Source organism: Tamandua tetradactyla, chromosome 17 (assembly GCF_023851605.1).
Source record: "Tamandua tetradactyla isolate mTamTet1 chromosome 17, mTamTet1.pri, whole genome shotgun sequence".
NCBI classification, from domain to species: domain Eukaryota; kingdom Metazoa; phylum Chordata; class Mammalia; order Pilosa; family Myrmecophagidae; genus Tamandua; species Tamandua tetradactyla.
The window spans coordinates 62,029,775-62,047,335 of NC_135343.1; the positions used below are offsets into that span (position 1 = coordinate 62,029,775).

Genomic DNA, 17,561 nt, shown 5'->3' on the forward strand with positions numbered 1-17,561 from the left:
AGTTTAAATCTGGACCTTCCAGCAAGGTCCTCTGTAAGTCAAGTGCACACTCCAGCCATCTGCTCCCACCATGACCCCAGCCCCAGACGAACCGCCATCCTTCAGGTCTCCCCTGCAGCCTCTTTCTCTTTCACTGGGCTTCTGTCTTGCTTCCAGCTGCCTCCCAATCTGCCTGATGCCCACCACATGGTTAATTCTGCTTTGGCAAATGCACAAACTTGATAATTCTCCCCAACATTCCTTGGCAGTCTCCTCTTCTCCTCTTCTCCTTCAACAGAGATTTAAGAGCTGAGAGCTGCCATGACCTCATGTTCTGCTCCAGCTTCATTACTTCTCAAAAGCCAGCTTTCTTTATTAGTGGGCTATTAATTATTGCTACAAGCAATTGAATCTAAATTGAACACTCTGAGACAGCTAAAAAAGAAAAAGGGTCCAGGAGATTTCACTTTTCATGCTCTTTCATCACTCGCTCTGCCACAAGATTTTACTTTTCTGGCAAAAATAGCAGGGAAGCTGTTGCTGAAGCAAAGCAGTGGTGCTTAGAATAGGTTTCAGCAGACTTAGAGGGGATTTGGAAAGGCTGCAGAGACAGAAGTGATGAGGAACTCTAGCATTAAACTGGCACTTTCTATTTGTTATTTCATTTAGACATCAGGACAATGAGCACAATTACTTTCATCCCACAAGTGAAGGAACTGAGGCTTTGAAAAGCTAAGTCCTTTAGCCAGTGGCAGATGGGGGTGTGGACTCAGACCCATCTAATGCTGAGCACCATATTCTCCCTTGAGAATATGCCTTCATTCACTCAAGCTGAAGTTTCTACAAAATCAGCCCAGAGACACCAGCTCATAACAAGGAGGTGTAGTAGGTCCTTTTTCTTATTTCAAGCTATGGTGTCTGGTCATTTGTTTCATCCAATAGTAGGGACAACCTAAAACTTTTAGAAGACATTAGAGGAAATCAAGTAACATTTTGAGAAGATAAGGAAAATGAAAAATGAAGCATGGGCATTATAGTCAGCAAGCAATTATGTTCACTTCACAATATAATAACAGAAAGAAAATTGGGATTGGTCTCTATTTATAAGACTGAATTTTAAAGTCCTCTTCTCCCCCACAGGCCCCTCAACCCCAGACCTGTCCTGTCCTTAAAGATGTTACTCTCTAAAATGCTCTGTTTTTTCCTTAATCAGTCTCTACAGAAATGTGAATATGTGGTTAAGGACCAATTCCATGAATGCCAACCCCAAAATAAGTGTTAGAGGATGGGTAAGGTAAGAGCTAAAAAGGAAAGTATGAACATTTGTTATAAGATTGAGATTTTAGGAGTTTGAACATTAATGGGTAAAAGGAGAAGTGAGGAGGAAAGAAAGAAAGAGGGAAGGGAAGCTTATGGACTTGATTCTTTGGGCATTGAAACTCCTCTCCTTTCCTTAGGACAGGGTCAGCAACTACTGCTTGGAAGCCAAATCTGGCCCATACCTTGGGCCAGATTTTTACATTGACATTACTGAAATTCGCCAAAATGATTTTTACATTTTTAAATGGTTGCCAAAAATCAAAAGAAGGATAAAGTCTCATGACACATGAAAGTTATATGCTATTCAAATTTCAGTTTCCATAAAGTCTTGTTGGGACATATCCACTCTCATCTGATTATTGCCTATGGTTGCTTTTGTCCTCCCCTGGCTGCATGGCCCAAAAAGCCTAAAATGTTTACTGTCTGGCTCTTGACAGAAAAAGTGTGTTGACCCATGCTTTAGATAATTCCCACCTCCAACCACCCTAGCATTCTCCTTCTCTCTCCTTATTACCCTCCATCCACATCCTCACTGTTGGGGGCCGCATCACAGACCCCGTGAAGGGCATGTTAAGGTCCCTACACTAGGTCTTGTGGTTGTAAAACCAGCTGTAAATAGGACTTTGAAGTCATTTTCTGCATGAAGGTAGGCCTTGACCCAATAGGGCTGAATTCCTATAAACAGTAAAATTGAACACAGAAAGAAGAAGCCACAGGGAGCAGGCAGAAGCTGAAAGTCAACAGAACCCAGAGGAGAAAGGAGAAGACACCACCCTGTGCATTGCCATGTGTCAGAAAAACCAAGGAATCCCAAAGAGTGTTGTCCAGCCAGAAGATGTCCACCCTGGGAGAGAGCCAGCCTCCATCCTCTGAAACTGCGAGCCAGTAAATGCCTATTGTTAAGTCAACCCATTGTATGCTTTTTGATTTAGCAGCCAAGAAACTGAGGCACTCACCATCCCCTTTATCATCAAGGAAGGAAAGAGGAAGGGTGGTTATATACCATTGCAGGCTGTATTCAAAGTGGCTGAGGTGAGTGTGTGTTCAATTTGATAATATTTCACTTCCTTTTGTACTTTTTGTTGCTCAAGGAGCGAATTTCAGTCACCTGAAAATTTCATTTACTGATTCAAATATTTACTTAGATAGACACTGTATTAATCAGGTATGTATTTGTAAGCTCATTTGCTAATGCCAGATAGATGGGGTTTTAATGAACACATAGGATTCCAAGTTCAGCCAGAGAGGTGAGCTAGGAGCTGAGCAAAAATGGGGTAAAGCAATTATCAGGATTATTTGAGCCCCTTTCTCAGTCTTTAATGAGAACAGGGGGTGGGGGCCTCTGTTGCCCAAAGGGATGGGTGCTTGTACCATTATCTCATGACCTTTTGGGGTGGACACAACAGTCTCTGGGTAATGGTGATGAATGCCAGTGAGAACCCTCCCTTTTCACGTTGCAAAGTGCTGTGATTGGCACCGTGTTCAAAGCACTACACTTCCCTCTGTGTTCCCTCATGCCAGCAGGGGACAGGGAGATCAGTTTGGTGAGGGTGAGGCAATCCATTCTGATCCATTAGCTGCAGTAAAAGGAGTTACTCACATGCCCTTGTCAGGAACCAACACTATGAGTTGCTTCTGTGCAGTCTAGTATGGTTTGTACCATCTCCTCATTGGCCTGGTGGACACCTGAGAGCCCCACCTTTGCACACACACCTCTTGCCCCCTCTCAAGGACTCGGTGTTCCTTTAGATGGCCAAATGATGCTGGCATTTTAGGCTTTCTCACTTATTGCCTGTGGTTGTCTTCTTCTGGGTCCTTTTTCTCCCCTAACCTCCACTATTTTCTCCCACATATATATTTTTTTTTTCCTAGAAGAGCTCATTCTCTCAAGAATTTAAATATTTTTTTCTGAACTAATGACTCAAAAAAGTCTATATATTTGGTCTTGAGCCTTCTCCAGAGCAGCAAATGTATTTTTCAATGGACTGGCTCATTTACTCAGTCAGAATTCACTGAGAGCCTACTGTGCTCCAGCACTTCGCACCACAGATATGACGGTGCCCAGCAGATCTGAGCCCTGCCTCCAGTGAATGAGAGGCAAAGGTAATCAAATGATTACAAAAAGCCCAATTACCCATCAGGGATAGATATCCTGGAGAAAGCACATAGTGTTATGAAAGTGGATGGCAAGGGGACTTGACATGACTTGGAGGGGGTTAAGGAACTTTACCAAGAAATAGAATTCAAGCTCAGGTCTGGAAAATTTTAAAATGTTAACTAGATAAAGTGGAGAGTGTTCTAGCTAGCAGGAAAAAAGATGAGCAAAAAAATCCCAGGAGCAGGCAGGGGAATGGTGCTGGAAGAAGGCCAGGAAGGTAGGAGCAGTTTTAGAACAAGGGAGAAAGTGTTTTCAGATGTTGTTGAGAGGCCGTCTATAGAGGATAGTGTATAGTTTTCATCTAATCAGTGTGCTTTGGTTGTGAGGAACAGAACCCCAACTTAAATTGGCTTAAGTGATAATAAAGTGTATTGTCATATAACTGGAAGACCTAAGAAGCAGACATGAGGATTGACTTAATCTAATGACTCTGTATGAGCTGTCTATTGCTGTGTAACAAATGGCCCCAAAATTTAGCAGCTTAAAATGACAACAGTTTTATCATCTTGCAGTTTCTCTGGGCTAAGAATCTAGGAATGGCTTAGGCAGGTGTCTCTGGCTTAATATTTCTCATGAGGCTGCAGCCAAGCTGTCAAACGAGCTGGAAGATCTGCTTCCAAGGTCTAGCCCATGGTTGATCATAGGCTTCAGTTCCTTGCAGGCTGCTGGATTGAGCGACTCAACTCTTCAGGGGCTATTAGGCTGAGAACCTCCATTTTTCACTATTTGGACCTCCCTGGGAGAATATTCACATCATGTAAGCTTGCCTGTCCCACTGCAAGTGAGCTGGGAGAGAGAGATGGAGAGAGATAGAGACAGAGAGACAGACCAACGCTAAAGTTGCAGTTTTTTTATAACCTCATCTCAGAAACGATGAGCCATCACGTCTGCTGCATTCTCTTCACTAAAAGAGAGTTGCTATGCTGCCCACACTAGAGGGGGAAAAACTGTACAACAGCATGAATCCCAGGAGGCAGGGATCATGGTGGGCCACCACAGACACTTCCACCACAGGCCCTACTATGTTTCTCTGATTTTTCTTGGCTCTTGCCCCACCTCTATATATTATGCTGGAAACAAGATGGCTACAGGATGAGAGCAGTTTACGCCCAGACAAGACTACACTTCACTTCCAAATGCTGTCCCAGAAGAGCAAAGGAAGGACTTTTCTAGGAGTCTCCCCAAACTTCCCTCCACATCCCACTGGCTGACTTGTGACCCAGTCACTGGTGGGAGGTATGAGAAGGCCACTGGGTCAGTGGGGCCCAAGCCTGAAGCAGAGGAGGAGGTCAGCGTCCCTGTAAACATGGGCTGAGGGGAGGAAGTGGACATCTGTTGCAAAAGCTGTTACTGTCCCAGCTGATGATTCTACCCCACTGCACTATGCTTCCTTTCAACCCCCCTAAGATAGAGGACAGAGAGGAGAAGCCCTTCTCTCAAACACAGGGGAAGAATCATGGTTAATTTAAATCAGTCATAGTATTATCTTCTCCCCTTGCCAGATCTTCACTTTCCCAGGTTTCCCTGTAGTCAGAAATGGCCAAGAAACACAGCTCCTCCCATGAGATGGGAAAGGAATTCTGCTAGAAGCTTCTGAGGAATATTTCTTTTGTTTATAAATGAAGATGACTACTGAGGCAATGCTCCTTAAGGACTGACACCATCCTCAGACTTTTTGGATTTAAATGCAGCTGTGACACCAGGAGCTGCAGCAGCCATCCTGCATCTAGGAGGTAACAGACACAACCTAAGTGGGACCAAAGACCAAAATGCTGAATATATCAGAGAGGAATGGATCCCGGCCTTTGACAGCATTGTTGAGCAGCTACACTAATTTGGAACATTTATGAGATGCTAAAGACCTTTAGTACTTAAGTATTATGAATTGAAAACTCTCTTGCTTACATCTGATATGACCAAGTCCCAGGTCTCATAGGAAAGAGAAAGGATAAAGATTACTGGTTGGGCAACCATGAAAACCCTCTACGGACCATATTAAGATTTAGGAATTTATTCTAAGAACAGTCAGGTTTGTGTTTCTAAAAGATTGCTCTAGCTACAATATGGGGAATGGAGGAGAGGGGCAAGAGGGCCTCTGCAAAAGTTAGGAGATGATGGCAGCATCCAGCAGAGAAAGAATGTATGGCGCTTGTCTAGGGTCAGTGATAATTAAAGGCAAAGACTTGAAACTTAGGAAGTAAAGAAAAGGTGGGAGGGAAACCACTGGAGTTGGGGAAGGTGAAGCAATGAGGTGGAAACCATTTAGGAACACTTTCCCACCCTTACTACAGTGATTCAGTGTCCAGAAAATTTCAACTTGCTGGAAACATATACGTTCCTACAGACCTTTGGGTTTTTTGCTTTGTTTTGTTTTTATGTGTTAGCTGTAATTCATTTTTAATTTTTAGGGCAGTTGTAGGTTTACAGAAAAATCATGTAGAAAATGCAGAGTTCCCATGTACACCTCCACATTTACATTTCTTACAATCGGTGAAACAATATTATTATAATTGTACTGTTAACTACACTTCACATTAGAGCTCACTCGTGGTGTTATATAGTTCTATGATTTTTAAAAAAATGTTACTATGGTAACATATACAACATGCAATTTCCCATGTTAGCTACTTTCAAGTATACAATTCAGTGGTGATAATTACATTCACAATCTTGTACCACCGTCACCATAATGATCGAAACTTTTCCATCACCCCAAACTATAGCACTTTTCTTTTTGAGAACGTCTACTTAGAAGCTTTCCAATCTTTTGTCTTATTTTGTTTCTGGCAAACTATTTAAGTGTCTTAAAATAGTTTCCCCACAAATACGTGAGTGGACAGAGTGGAAAGGTGAAATCAAGGGTGAATTCCTTCTGTTTTTTTTGATTTGCAGCACTGTTGCTGTGCTTATATAATAAATCACAATTTAAAAATAAAGGCTATAAAATGCTTTAAGAGAGACTTCTGATTTTAGAAGAACTAGTACAGCACCAGGTGCTTATCCTAAATGGGATCATAAATATTTCAACCTCCCAATTAGCTCCAGAAGCTCCTAACTCTTGAGGAGTTGCTGAGATTTTAGGAAAAACAATTGAACTGTAGAAGATGCAAACTTTCAAAGTTACCTTATATTAAATGACACGCAAAAAAAAAGACTCACTCCACTTGCATGGTTAATTCTTGAAGTTCATCCAGGGATGGAAGCGACCAATGCTAGTGTCAGCCAGTCCTAGTTTCCACTCCCAACTCTAATACTTCCCATCTGTGTGACTTTAAGTTACTTCATGCCACTGAACTATCAGATGGCTGTGAGCAGACAGTGTGTATGTGTGTGTGTGTGTGTGTGTATCAGGGGTACACAGTAGGTGCCTGGGGTCAGTGGCTTATACAATGCTAGACGCTCAATAAATGGGAGCTGATTATTAAAGTTTCTAACAAAATCACCATAGGAGCTTCCCTTATTAAATCTCATCTGCTCCAGGCCAAACACGTTTCACATTTCATGTGGATAATTCAAAGAACCCACCATGCTTACCCTAGGTTTTCTTTGACTTGAGAGCAGAAATGAGTTTGGGAGATCTTCCCTGTCCTGCTGGTGCTCGAGTGCATCTGAGTGCTCACACGCTCCTTCTCTGGCTGAAGGGGCAGAGGCCATGGGCAACGTCTGCCTCATCAGGCTCAGGCCTCCGTTGAGGGTTTGCCTCTGACCTCACTGTCCAGCTCACCCAGCAGGCCCCGTGGAAGACTCGGCCCCTGGCAGGGTCTCCAGCCAGGCAAGAGTTAGAGGGGGCTGGTGAGGAGCTGGACATTCCTGGGCTTCTCCATTGCACGAGCACATAGACCTTCTCCATGCAGCCCCTCCGTCCCTCTGGAGCTTCAACCTCCAGCCCCAGACAGCTCCAGGGCAGTCCTTGTCCTCCTCTTTCCCTTCCTGCCACCTGTTGCTTCTGATGGGTTGGCTTTTCCTCCTCCTGTTCTACTGCAGAACAGCCAGCAGAGGGTCTGGAAGCATGCTCCAAGCCCGATTCCCCAAAGCAAAACCCAGCCCTTTGAGAGCTTCTAACTTTCTTGTGGCCAGTTGCAAAAATGAAACTTCCGTGGCGTGAAAAGCCTTGGTTCTTCCATTTCTCTCTTCTCTCCCTCCTCTCTCCCTCCCTGCCTCCTTGCACCTACACACAGAATGGATGGTGTGTTTGCATGCTGGCAGCTGCCAGTTTGCTGATGGCAACAATAAAATCAAGCCCACAACAAGCTACTGCTTAAACATCACTTTACTGAGTTCCTGCCCAACAAACCCTCATAACATGGCACCTTTCCCCCCAGCCTTGAACAGCCCTATCCGTCCTCTTCTATTGGGTTCCCACAGCCTTTCTGAGTATATATTTTGCTTCTTTGTTACTCTCCCCAAGCTAGAACTTAAGTCTCTTGAAGATAGGAACATTTTTTATCCACTGCTACGACCCAAGTTTTAAAAATATGTCAGATTTATAGTAAGGGCTCAATGAATATTCATTTTTTAAGATAGAAGGAAAGAGGGAGAGAGCAAGAAAAGGTTGGAAGGAGGAGGAAAAGTGGGAAAGAAGGAAGGAAGGGCAGAGAGAGGGAGAAAAAAGGAAGGAAAGGAGAGAGTGAGAAGTGGAGGGAAGGAGGGAAAGAAATAAAGAATCTGGACCAAGTCCAGCAGTTCCCCAACTACCCTTGGCTCTCTTTTCATCCCAGACCAGTGCTGTATCTGCCACTCACCCTTCCCTTTACCATGCTCTTCTGCCTCTCTCCTCCTTCTCTCTTTACTCCTCAGCCTGACTTTCTTTCTCCTCTATTTTTCCCTCAGTTCAAGAGGAGGCACCAGACCCTTGTTGGGATGTAGGTATTTGTCTTCTGTCATTTCTGCTTTCTCCTAGAATTCTGGAACCTGATTTCCAGGTCTTTTGTGATAGGAATCACATTGCAAAAAATAGGAAGCCTCCACCAAGCCAGTCCAGCACATGTCCACCTTTCACTTTTTTCTTTTTTCTATGCTCTGTGGTGGGGATCACATTTCATTCTTTTTCCATTTGAGCATCCCATTATTGCAACACCATTTGTTGATTTTTTTTTTTTTGGTGGGGGGTGGAGTGCACGGGCCAGAATCAAACTTGGGTCTTCACATGGCGGGTGAGAGTTCTACCACTAAACTCCCCCTGCACCCCCTCTAGCTTTCACTTTTAAGATACTGGAAGCTGTAATAGTTCTCCAGTGGCGTGTTTGAGGACTTGGCTTGAAGTCCCATTTCTCCCAGGAAGTGCTTCCAGGCTTGGGGATTGAGGGTAGGGTCAGAAGATGTGTTAATGTTACCTGAGGCCTTCCCCTTGATTTCCATATTGTTTGAATTTTTACACGTTTTCTGTTTTCTGATGTAATTAGTCATGGATAGTTGTTAGAAGTGATCTGTGAGGTGCAAAGACGGCAGCGAAGTGTGTGCTTTGTGCTGTCACCCCCTGCTAGTATACAGCTGTAACTGAAAGTTGAACTGTGCTGTTGAAGAAGTGGTGCTATTTAACTCAACTGTACTCACTGAATTTTAGGCATATTAGAATCCTGTAGAGCGAGAACCACCTGTATTCCATGGGCTGCCTGACTTCCCCCCCATGGAAACCCAAAAAGCACCTAAAACTTGCCATCTGTCCCTCGAAACCATCTCACCCTCTGCTTCCCTCCACCAGGCTTTCAGGCTAGGAGCCTGGGAATCATTTCTTCTCCTAGCCCAACTCACGACCTGTCTGCAATTCCACCTCCTAAGTATTTCATGAATTCGTCCTAGCCTCTCTCTGTTCCCCAATCTCTCTCTTTTTTTTAAGATTTAATATACATTTATTCTTAACATGTGGAATATATAAAGATTTTATACTGAATAAATGATATTCATTAAGTCAGAGGAAATGGGGGAATTTACACTTTTTTTTGTTTGTTTTTTAACTACATTATCTTGAACTACAAGTGTAGATTCTCATCACGGAAAAATCTTTGAAGTTGTATTTCTTTCTTGAGTTGTGCTTTTCCTTTTTTGTCTGTACTGGGAACCATTTTTAAATCAACCCACATGCAACCATTTCCACACCTTGATTCATGAAGCAAATTGTGATCAGCTGCTCTCTCAAGATAGAACATGACTTTATACATACAAAAACTTGTACGATAATTGGAGATGAAGGGATACAGACTGTACAACGGGACTGGATATAAAAACTCAGAAATGGACAGCACAATACTACCCAATTGTAATGCAATTATGTTAAAACACTGAATGAAGCTGCATGTGAGGTATAGGTTTTTTGTTTTTGTTTTTTTTTGTTTTTTTTTTCTTTCTATTATTGTTTTAATTCTTATTCTGTTGTCTTTTTATTTCTTTTTCTAAATCGATGCAAATGTACTAAGAAATGATGAATATGCAACTATGTGATGTTATTAAGAATTACTGATTGTACATGTACATTGAAATGATTTCTAATTGTTTTGTTAATTCTTTTTTTAATTAATAAAAAAAAAAAAAACTTGTACGGTGTGCTCTTTTTTTGTTCTTTTTGTTTTTCGTATTTCTCATTTTTTTCTTTTTTTCGTGATATGGCCCTAAAGAAAAAAATATATAAAATAAAAACATAAATGATTTAAATCCACCATCACTTTGTAGTTTATCACATCATGAAAAAGAAACTAAAAAATTCGTACTTAAAAAAAGAAAAAAATGAATATATGTTTAATGTACAACTTCTATATACATCACAGCCCTTAGGGAGTAAAAAAATATATTTTAAAAATGATGAAAGGAATTGTGAAGAACTATCACATGGAAGGTCAAATGACAGGCCTCAGAGAGGGCAGTAGTGGTGAAGGAGCCTTACCTGCTTGCTGTCAGATATATATTTTCAATCTTAACTTGAGACATTGTTTTTGCTTTTAGCCTAATGGAGCCATTTTCCTGTGGAGAAACCAGTATTGTTTTGTGGTCTGATAACTGACTGACACATCTCCTCAAGCCCCTCTACCTACATCTCTAGAAGTTTCTATTGCACAGAACTTTGTGTGAGGGGTTACAGGGTTTTCCCTTATCTGAAAAAAAAAAAGAAAAGAAACACAGAAAATTGATAATTTTTCACCTTTTTGCCTTGGTCTATGGAAAAGAATATTAACAAGAAAATCTATGAAAAACAAAAAAATGACTTTTCAATGTACTGGACAGCAAGTTTGGTTAAAAACAAAATGGAATTTAAACAACAAGCGCAAAAGGATCTCCTTATACACACAGACAGCAAATACTGATTTCATATCTGTTTGAATTCATTATTTCTTTAATTCCCAATTGGTAAATAGTGAATGGGGCAGAGGAGCAAAGATTTTCTTTTCTTTCTTCCTACGCTGTTAAACAAGAGCAGAAAGCAGCCAGTTCATGTGACCCTCTAGTCTTCGCTCACACATGCTTACCCTCTCCCTGATGTCATAACTGCCCAATCTGAAACAGTACATCACAGGACAGGTGCCACCAGGAGGTTCAGGACAGCCAACATCGAGCTATCTAGCAACTGACCCTTGTGCAAAAGGAACTCTGAGCTGTTTCCGTCTACTCTGGCATGGCCCCCAGAGCCTTGGCCACTCTGCACATCATGTCCGTGCTTGGGGGCCCCAGATGAGGGGGCCGCATGCACAGGAGGTTATGCTGGCTCTGCTCATACTGGGCCATCATGACCCCATCCTCTAGGAAGCTTATCAGGTTTCCAGTGCTTCCTTTCTGCAGGTGATTGCCCTTGCTGCTAATGTGTACCCTTGGGCAAGGTTTGATAAAAGCGGCATGGACATTTCTTGACAAACTGGTTTTTTGCAATGTCCCTCCATCTCTTGTACGAAAATAGAGCCATATTCCTGTCTCAAGACTGCTGTGGGTGTCCCTTCAATCAGCCCTTCACATAACTGCTGAAGTATCTAAAACACAGATGTGCTGTTCTTGGGATGTCCTTGTTCGGAGCCTTTCAGTGCTGTTCAGTTGCCTATGGATTAAACACCAACACTATGCCTGTAGCAAACAAAGCCTTCTATGCCTTAGTTCACTCATCATTCCCTGTTCATATTCAATGCCTTAGAACCATGCAACTGTGCTGTAGTTTCTTTTCTGTTAACAAGACTGTTTTACCAAGCGTGTCCCCTCCACCTGGCTACTTCTAACACCTTATTTAAGGCTCAGCACAAATATCCCATCTTCCTCCCCGTCCCCCACCCAGATTGGGTTAGGACCCCACAGCCCTCTTTTAGGGCTCCATCACTTTCACCACATAGCTCTATAATCAGCTGCCTCTGTGTATATCTCTTCCACAAGAAAGCAAGAGTCATTTTTTTGTTCACCTTTGTTTTCCAAGTGCACAGCAGATTATTGCTCAATAAATGCTCATTCCGCAATAGAACAAAGAGTTCTGAGCTGCACAGTTGATCTGTTCTGGGCCAATGTGCGTGGAGTGATGCAGCGGACTAGACAACTGCATTTCTTTTCCTTTACTTGATCACCATACCAGCAGAGGAGCGGGACATCCCACACCCATCCTCCAAGTGAGAAAACAGGGTCGGGGAAACTTGGCAGCATGCCCATCATCACACAGCTTTACACAGCTGAGCCCACCCTAGCCCAAACCTGCTGGCTTGAAGTCCAGGCCTCTCAGAGCAGATTGTGGCCTTGGCCCCTGCCTGCTGACTGCCCTGTGTAGAAATATGGAGCACGTAGTGGGGAGCTCTCTGCAGCGTACCCCAGGACAAAGCCCCTCATGGAGCACAGACATTTGACCCATTTTGTGCACTGCTCTTCTCAGAGCCTAGAAAGCATGGTAGGCTCTCAGTACATATTTGCTGAATTAGCTAATTAATGAGTCAGTGAATGCTGGCATGAGGTCAAGTTTTGTTGGTCAGAGCAGAGAAGCCAGGTGCTGGGGATTTCAATAAGAGTGTGTGAAAGAGATACCAAAATATCCCCACTTCTAGGGGCAGCAGGTAGAGAAAGGCCACTTTCTCTTGTAAACCTAGAAATAGGATGCCCTCAGGATTCCCCAGGCTAGAGCCCCCCTCCACCACCCCAATGCCAGTCTCCCTGAGCAGGTGAAAGGAAGCATTAGCCAGCCGGCAGACAGCTCCTACCACCCTAGGAATGGGGTTCTTGGAAAGGTATTATCACCCCTATCAGTCAGGACGGGGGGCTGGAGTGCTCGCCTTCCAAGAATGTGACTGATGGCAAATTTGAGTTCAAAAGAAGATTAGATTTCACAGCAACTGGAAGCTATTCAGTCAAAGCCAAGTTTTACAGGGAGAGCTTCCTCCTGGCTTCTCTCTTCTCCTCCCTCCAGGGCAGTCCTGGGCTTGTTGGGACCTGAAAAAGAACTGACTGTTTCCTTAATTAAGGAGAGGAGAGATGGAAAAGCAGGCTCTGGACTTGTTCACTAGCCCAGGAAGGCTCCAAGAAACATGTCTCCCCTGGGATGCCCGGTAAGAGGCTGCTGGGGAGCATATGTCCTGCACAGTGGGCTGTGAATGTCTGGGTGTGGCCGCAGCACCCATGCCCAGCACTTAGCGTCCTCCCTCGGGAAAGGAAGGCTTTTCCATGCTTTCCGTTGACTGAAAAAAATAGGAGAAAAGACCACTAAGAACAAACTGATGCTATGTTTGTATAGAGCTTTTCAGTTCACAAAGCAAGCTCACAGCTGTGACCCAACACAGTCAAGCAGAGAGGTAGGCTCTCTCTCTGCAGATAAGAAATCCGGGCCAAGAGACACTAAAGAATGCAATGGGATGCCACTCAAACAAGGCCCTTGACAAAACAAATGGCAATGACTGGGCTTCCTCTGTGCCAGGCTCAGTTCTCGGCACTTTCACGGATTGACCATGCAGTCCTCACAGCAGCCCTGTGACAGTGAGGCTATTTTTATTCCTATTTTATAGATGAAGAGACATGGTCAGATATGGTATATAACCTGCTTGAGACCATGCAGCCAGGAAATGGCAGCACAGAATCTCCTCCAGAGACAGCTACGTAACCACAACTTGAGTCTAAATTTCCAAGCCCAGACGACCTCATTTGGGGGTGGTCCTCATGTTTGAAGTTAGTCTGAGAATGTGGCCATAGCCACTGCCCTCTCCATTCTCATGGAGTCCTCACCAAGGCAGCTGGTCCCACTCGGCTGTGGCAGTTCAAAGGGCAGGTGGAGGAGCCAAAGAGAAGGCGGCAGGCATGCGAAATACAAGTGCCTGGACACCAGTCGCTCAAGGGCAAGCTGACAGGTAGAAATCAAGATAATCCCATGTCTGGAGGGCAAAAGCCAGGAAAGCTCCTCAGAGCTCACAGAGTCGGTCCACAGCCAGGAGGGCTAGTGTAGTGGGAGAGGACAGAGGAAAGGGCAGCCCAAGCAGGACACAAGTTCACCTGCCTTGTTGATTTCAGATTGATCGGGTGTTTTGTGCACTGTTCCTTCTCACAAACTTCTTCAAGTGTCATATCAACACTATGAAAGAAACTAATCTGAGAGGCTGAGTTACCACCGATAGTCCTTATGAGGTATGGACAAAGACGTCTTAGCTATCAACATAACACACCCTAAATTCTAAACCATCTTTATAACTTCCCAAGATTTACCTCTTTCATGGCCCATGGGTCCATCACTGGATACCCATGGTTATTTAGCATTCAGGACCCTTTTAGGGAGGCCAAGGGATACAGCACATGGCCTCAGCTTTTCTCCATGCTTTCAGAGCCAACAAATCCATTGCAGAAAGTTTCCTCCAAAGTTCATCTTAGCATCTAGTCATCAACAGTGAGTGAACTGGTGCTTTGTTTGAATAGCATTGTAGAGTGTTTTAAGCATAGAAATCTCTAGAGACAAAGCATTGAAAACAAAACAAAACATAAACAAACAAACAAGTGGAAATAACTTTTAATGTCCTCATTAGTATTAACTTCAAAACATCTATTAGTAGTATCAAAACAAGTTTACTTAAAATAAATCCCTCACTGTGAAATAAGGAAAGACATAATGCTGTTCAAAACCTCCTGTGCAGAGTAGTGCTGACAGGCTTTTGCATAAATTGGTACAATCTTCCAACCGCTTAGTTAATTAAACTTAATTTTATCTAGAGGTTCCTCCTGGCCTCTTCCCTGTTTGAGTTCTCTTCCCATTTATGCTAATCCAGTTCTCTGTTCTATCTGTTGGTGAGTCTTTTTCCTTTCTGGCAGTTCTTTTGGGTCTTCTGAAGAAAACTTTCTCTTAGTCCTCTAAGTCCAGCCCAAGGGGAAAACAAACAAACAAGCAAGCAAAACCCAGCATACTTTGCAAGTATATGCATACAGCAATAAAGCAAGTATTCATCTAATAAATGCTAAGCGTCAAGTGAATATTCTAAACCAGAGGTTCCCAAACTTGCTCCATCCACGGTACCCTTAGTATGTTGGTAATCTTTTCAAGATTACCAAGAGCCTACAGGCCCAAAGAAGTGCCAACAGTTCCACTTATTAAGTAATTAGGTCATTAGGTCCAGACTACTTAATAAGTATTTATGGCTTAACAACTTAGCAGCCATTTCAAAAATTGATACCCAAAATGTTGATAGAAGAAAATATTATCAGATCCTTATAATTACTTACTAATGGGCACTGCACAACTTCTCAAAACTTGGAATCAGTGATTTTCATATAGAACTTGTTTTTGTCTACAGCAACTGCAGAAAATTCAGCTCCTTGAAGATCTGATATCATTGAAAGGAGTGTGGCATGATCTTCCTGTTGAAACGGAAATATAGTGAACTCATTTGCCTAGTGTCTGACATATTTTCTTTGAGAAGATTTTTTTTATAAGTGCAACTTGCTGTGGTGCCCTGGGCACCTTGGCACATAGTTTGAGAACCACAATTCTAGACAATAAATGATGAGGAAATTTGAGGGAGGAGCAAAACGCTTCCCACTAAGGCTTCACGGAGGATAAGGAAATGAAGCTGGGCTTGCTGGCTTGTCTAGCTGGAGAGGAAGAGATGGGAGCATGCCTGAATGGAAAAGGTGCCTGTGGAAAGGGTCATATGCAAAGTCCATCTGAGGCCCAGTAGTACCTGGCCCAGCTGCAGGAAGAGGTTGAGGAAAAAGTAGGCTGCAGGACTCAGTACAGTGTCTCAGTCACCCGCTGGGGCTTGGCTTGCCTTCCCCGAGGGCCAGCCTCCCTCCCTCCCACTTACTGAATTCCTAACCTGGTTATCTCCTAGACCCCAGGCCCTGTGGTCAGACTGCTTCTTTGTATCTTTTATATGGAGGAGCACAGAGCCCTATGCAGAGTGCTCTTTCACAAAGTAATGACCACATTAGCATGTCAACCCTTAGCAGATGCTAATGGGTTAATTTGGGCTTGGTCTGGGCCTTTGCACACTAACTGCACAACCAAAGTGGTCATGGGAGGGCCGAAATTTCAGCACCAGGGTGGGCTGCTGGAAGAGGTGTTTGGTTTCCTCCAGGTAGCAGCCCACCTCCTTCTCGTTCCCAGGTGCTTAGTTTTTGGAAAAACAATAGGAGACAGAACAGTCACTCCGAGAGTGCTGAGAATGTTCATTTCCAGGTCTTTTATTGTGTGTGACTTCTCCCACGTTTTCCCCAAAGAGCAGATTTTAGGGAAATGCACTCTCTGCCAGCCAGCGGAGCCTCCCTAAAACGCCACTGTTCCCATGATGCAGCCGAGATGTGACAGCAGCTCAGCAGAGAACTGTTTGTGTTTTTCTTATTTGCAGTGTAAGCAGCATTTAGACTGCAGCTCTGGAAGGCCTCCATCTGTTTGTTTGGGTAAATCCAGGGCACTGGATGTGATTTTGAGCAGGGATTCACCCACCAAGGCACAGGCAGTTTTTGGTGGTGGCTTCTGGATTATTCCTCTTTGCCAGCTGTTACAGGAAGAGGAAAAAAAAATCCTCTGGTCTTTATTGCTTTTGCATCTATTTTGTTAGTTTATGTTGCTGCTAAACAGTCTCCCAGGAGAAAGGACAGGGCTTGCCTTTCTGTACCTCGGTCTCTTCCTTCTCACATAAGGCACTACTTCAAATAACAACTTCCTTGGGAACACAGCTTTGTAACAAAATTGGTTGTCTTAAAACTAAAGTAAACAATACAAAATGAAACTTTTATAACTAAGGGCTGTAGAGCAGCCTGCCTCTTCAGCTATGTAACTAAAATATCTGCTTCTGATAAAGAGCAGGTTCATACTGGGGGGTGTCATTTACTTTACAGAAGGGCTACATTCTAGCAAAGTTAACTCATGATGGATTCTGTTTACAAGGGAAGCCTGTTGCTTTCCTCTTAATGCCATACAACTGAAAATGCTTCTCTGCTTCTCATGGTCTCTTAGAGGACTGGGTTACAGGTAGCATTAAAGAGACATTTCAACTCTCCTTAGGTATTTGTCTTCGATACAGTAAGTTACCACCAGTCAGTAAATCAGCCACCCAAGCTTCCGTCTAGGTCCTTGTCCCTGAGGAAAGTCACCATACTTCTCCCTTAAATGTGCTTTTAAAAGTAAAAACTTTAGCACTGCCCGTGACTGCTAAGCAATAGTTCCAAACAGGAGCCGAGCAAAATAAATAAATAAATAAATCTAGAAAAAATGTGGAACTTTTTTCCCAATTCTTTTGTTATTAATCCATGCTGAAGGTAATTCTGCCTTTTGTTTTCCTTTAGGGTTAAGTCAGAATCTCTATTACACACTCAGGCTTGATGTTAATACTTCCACAAGGCAAAAGCCCTTCCTGGAGCTGCTGTTGGAGAATTAAATCTTCATTCACACTGGGCATTAAAAATAAAAACAAACGAACAAAGTTCTTTTTGTCTGTTCTGCAATTACCTGCTCTGAATGAACCGCCCCTCCAATGGACGGCTGGCTCCGAGAACGCAGCAATTCCATCTGCGTGCCTCACTGATGTATCCCCCTGCCCTGGAAGGAAGTATGGCCCACAGTCAGGGCTAAGTAAATATTTTCTGAAGAAAGGAATGAAGGTGGCAGCAAATGGGGAGAGGGGTGCGGTAAAGCTTACATGAGGCAATGACAGCCCCAGCACAGTCCTCAACTCAGAGCAGG

At 43.4% G+C, this 17,561-nt stretch overlaps 1 long non-coding RNA gene across 1 annotated transcript; it reads left to right on the top strand.

Annotated features, from left to right (window-relative positions):
* The first annotated feature begins 11,911 nt into the window (after positions 1–11,911).
* On the top strand, positions 11,912–17,292 carry LOC143661696 (uncharacterized). The gene is made up of 4 exons (XR_013164779.1): positions 11,912–12,027; positions 12,813–12,951; positions 13,904–14,017; positions 17,165–17,292. It is a non-coding gene; the product is annotated as an uncharacterized LOC143661696 (long non-coding RNA).
* The last annotated feature ends 269 nt before the right edge of the window (positions 17,293–17,561 follow it).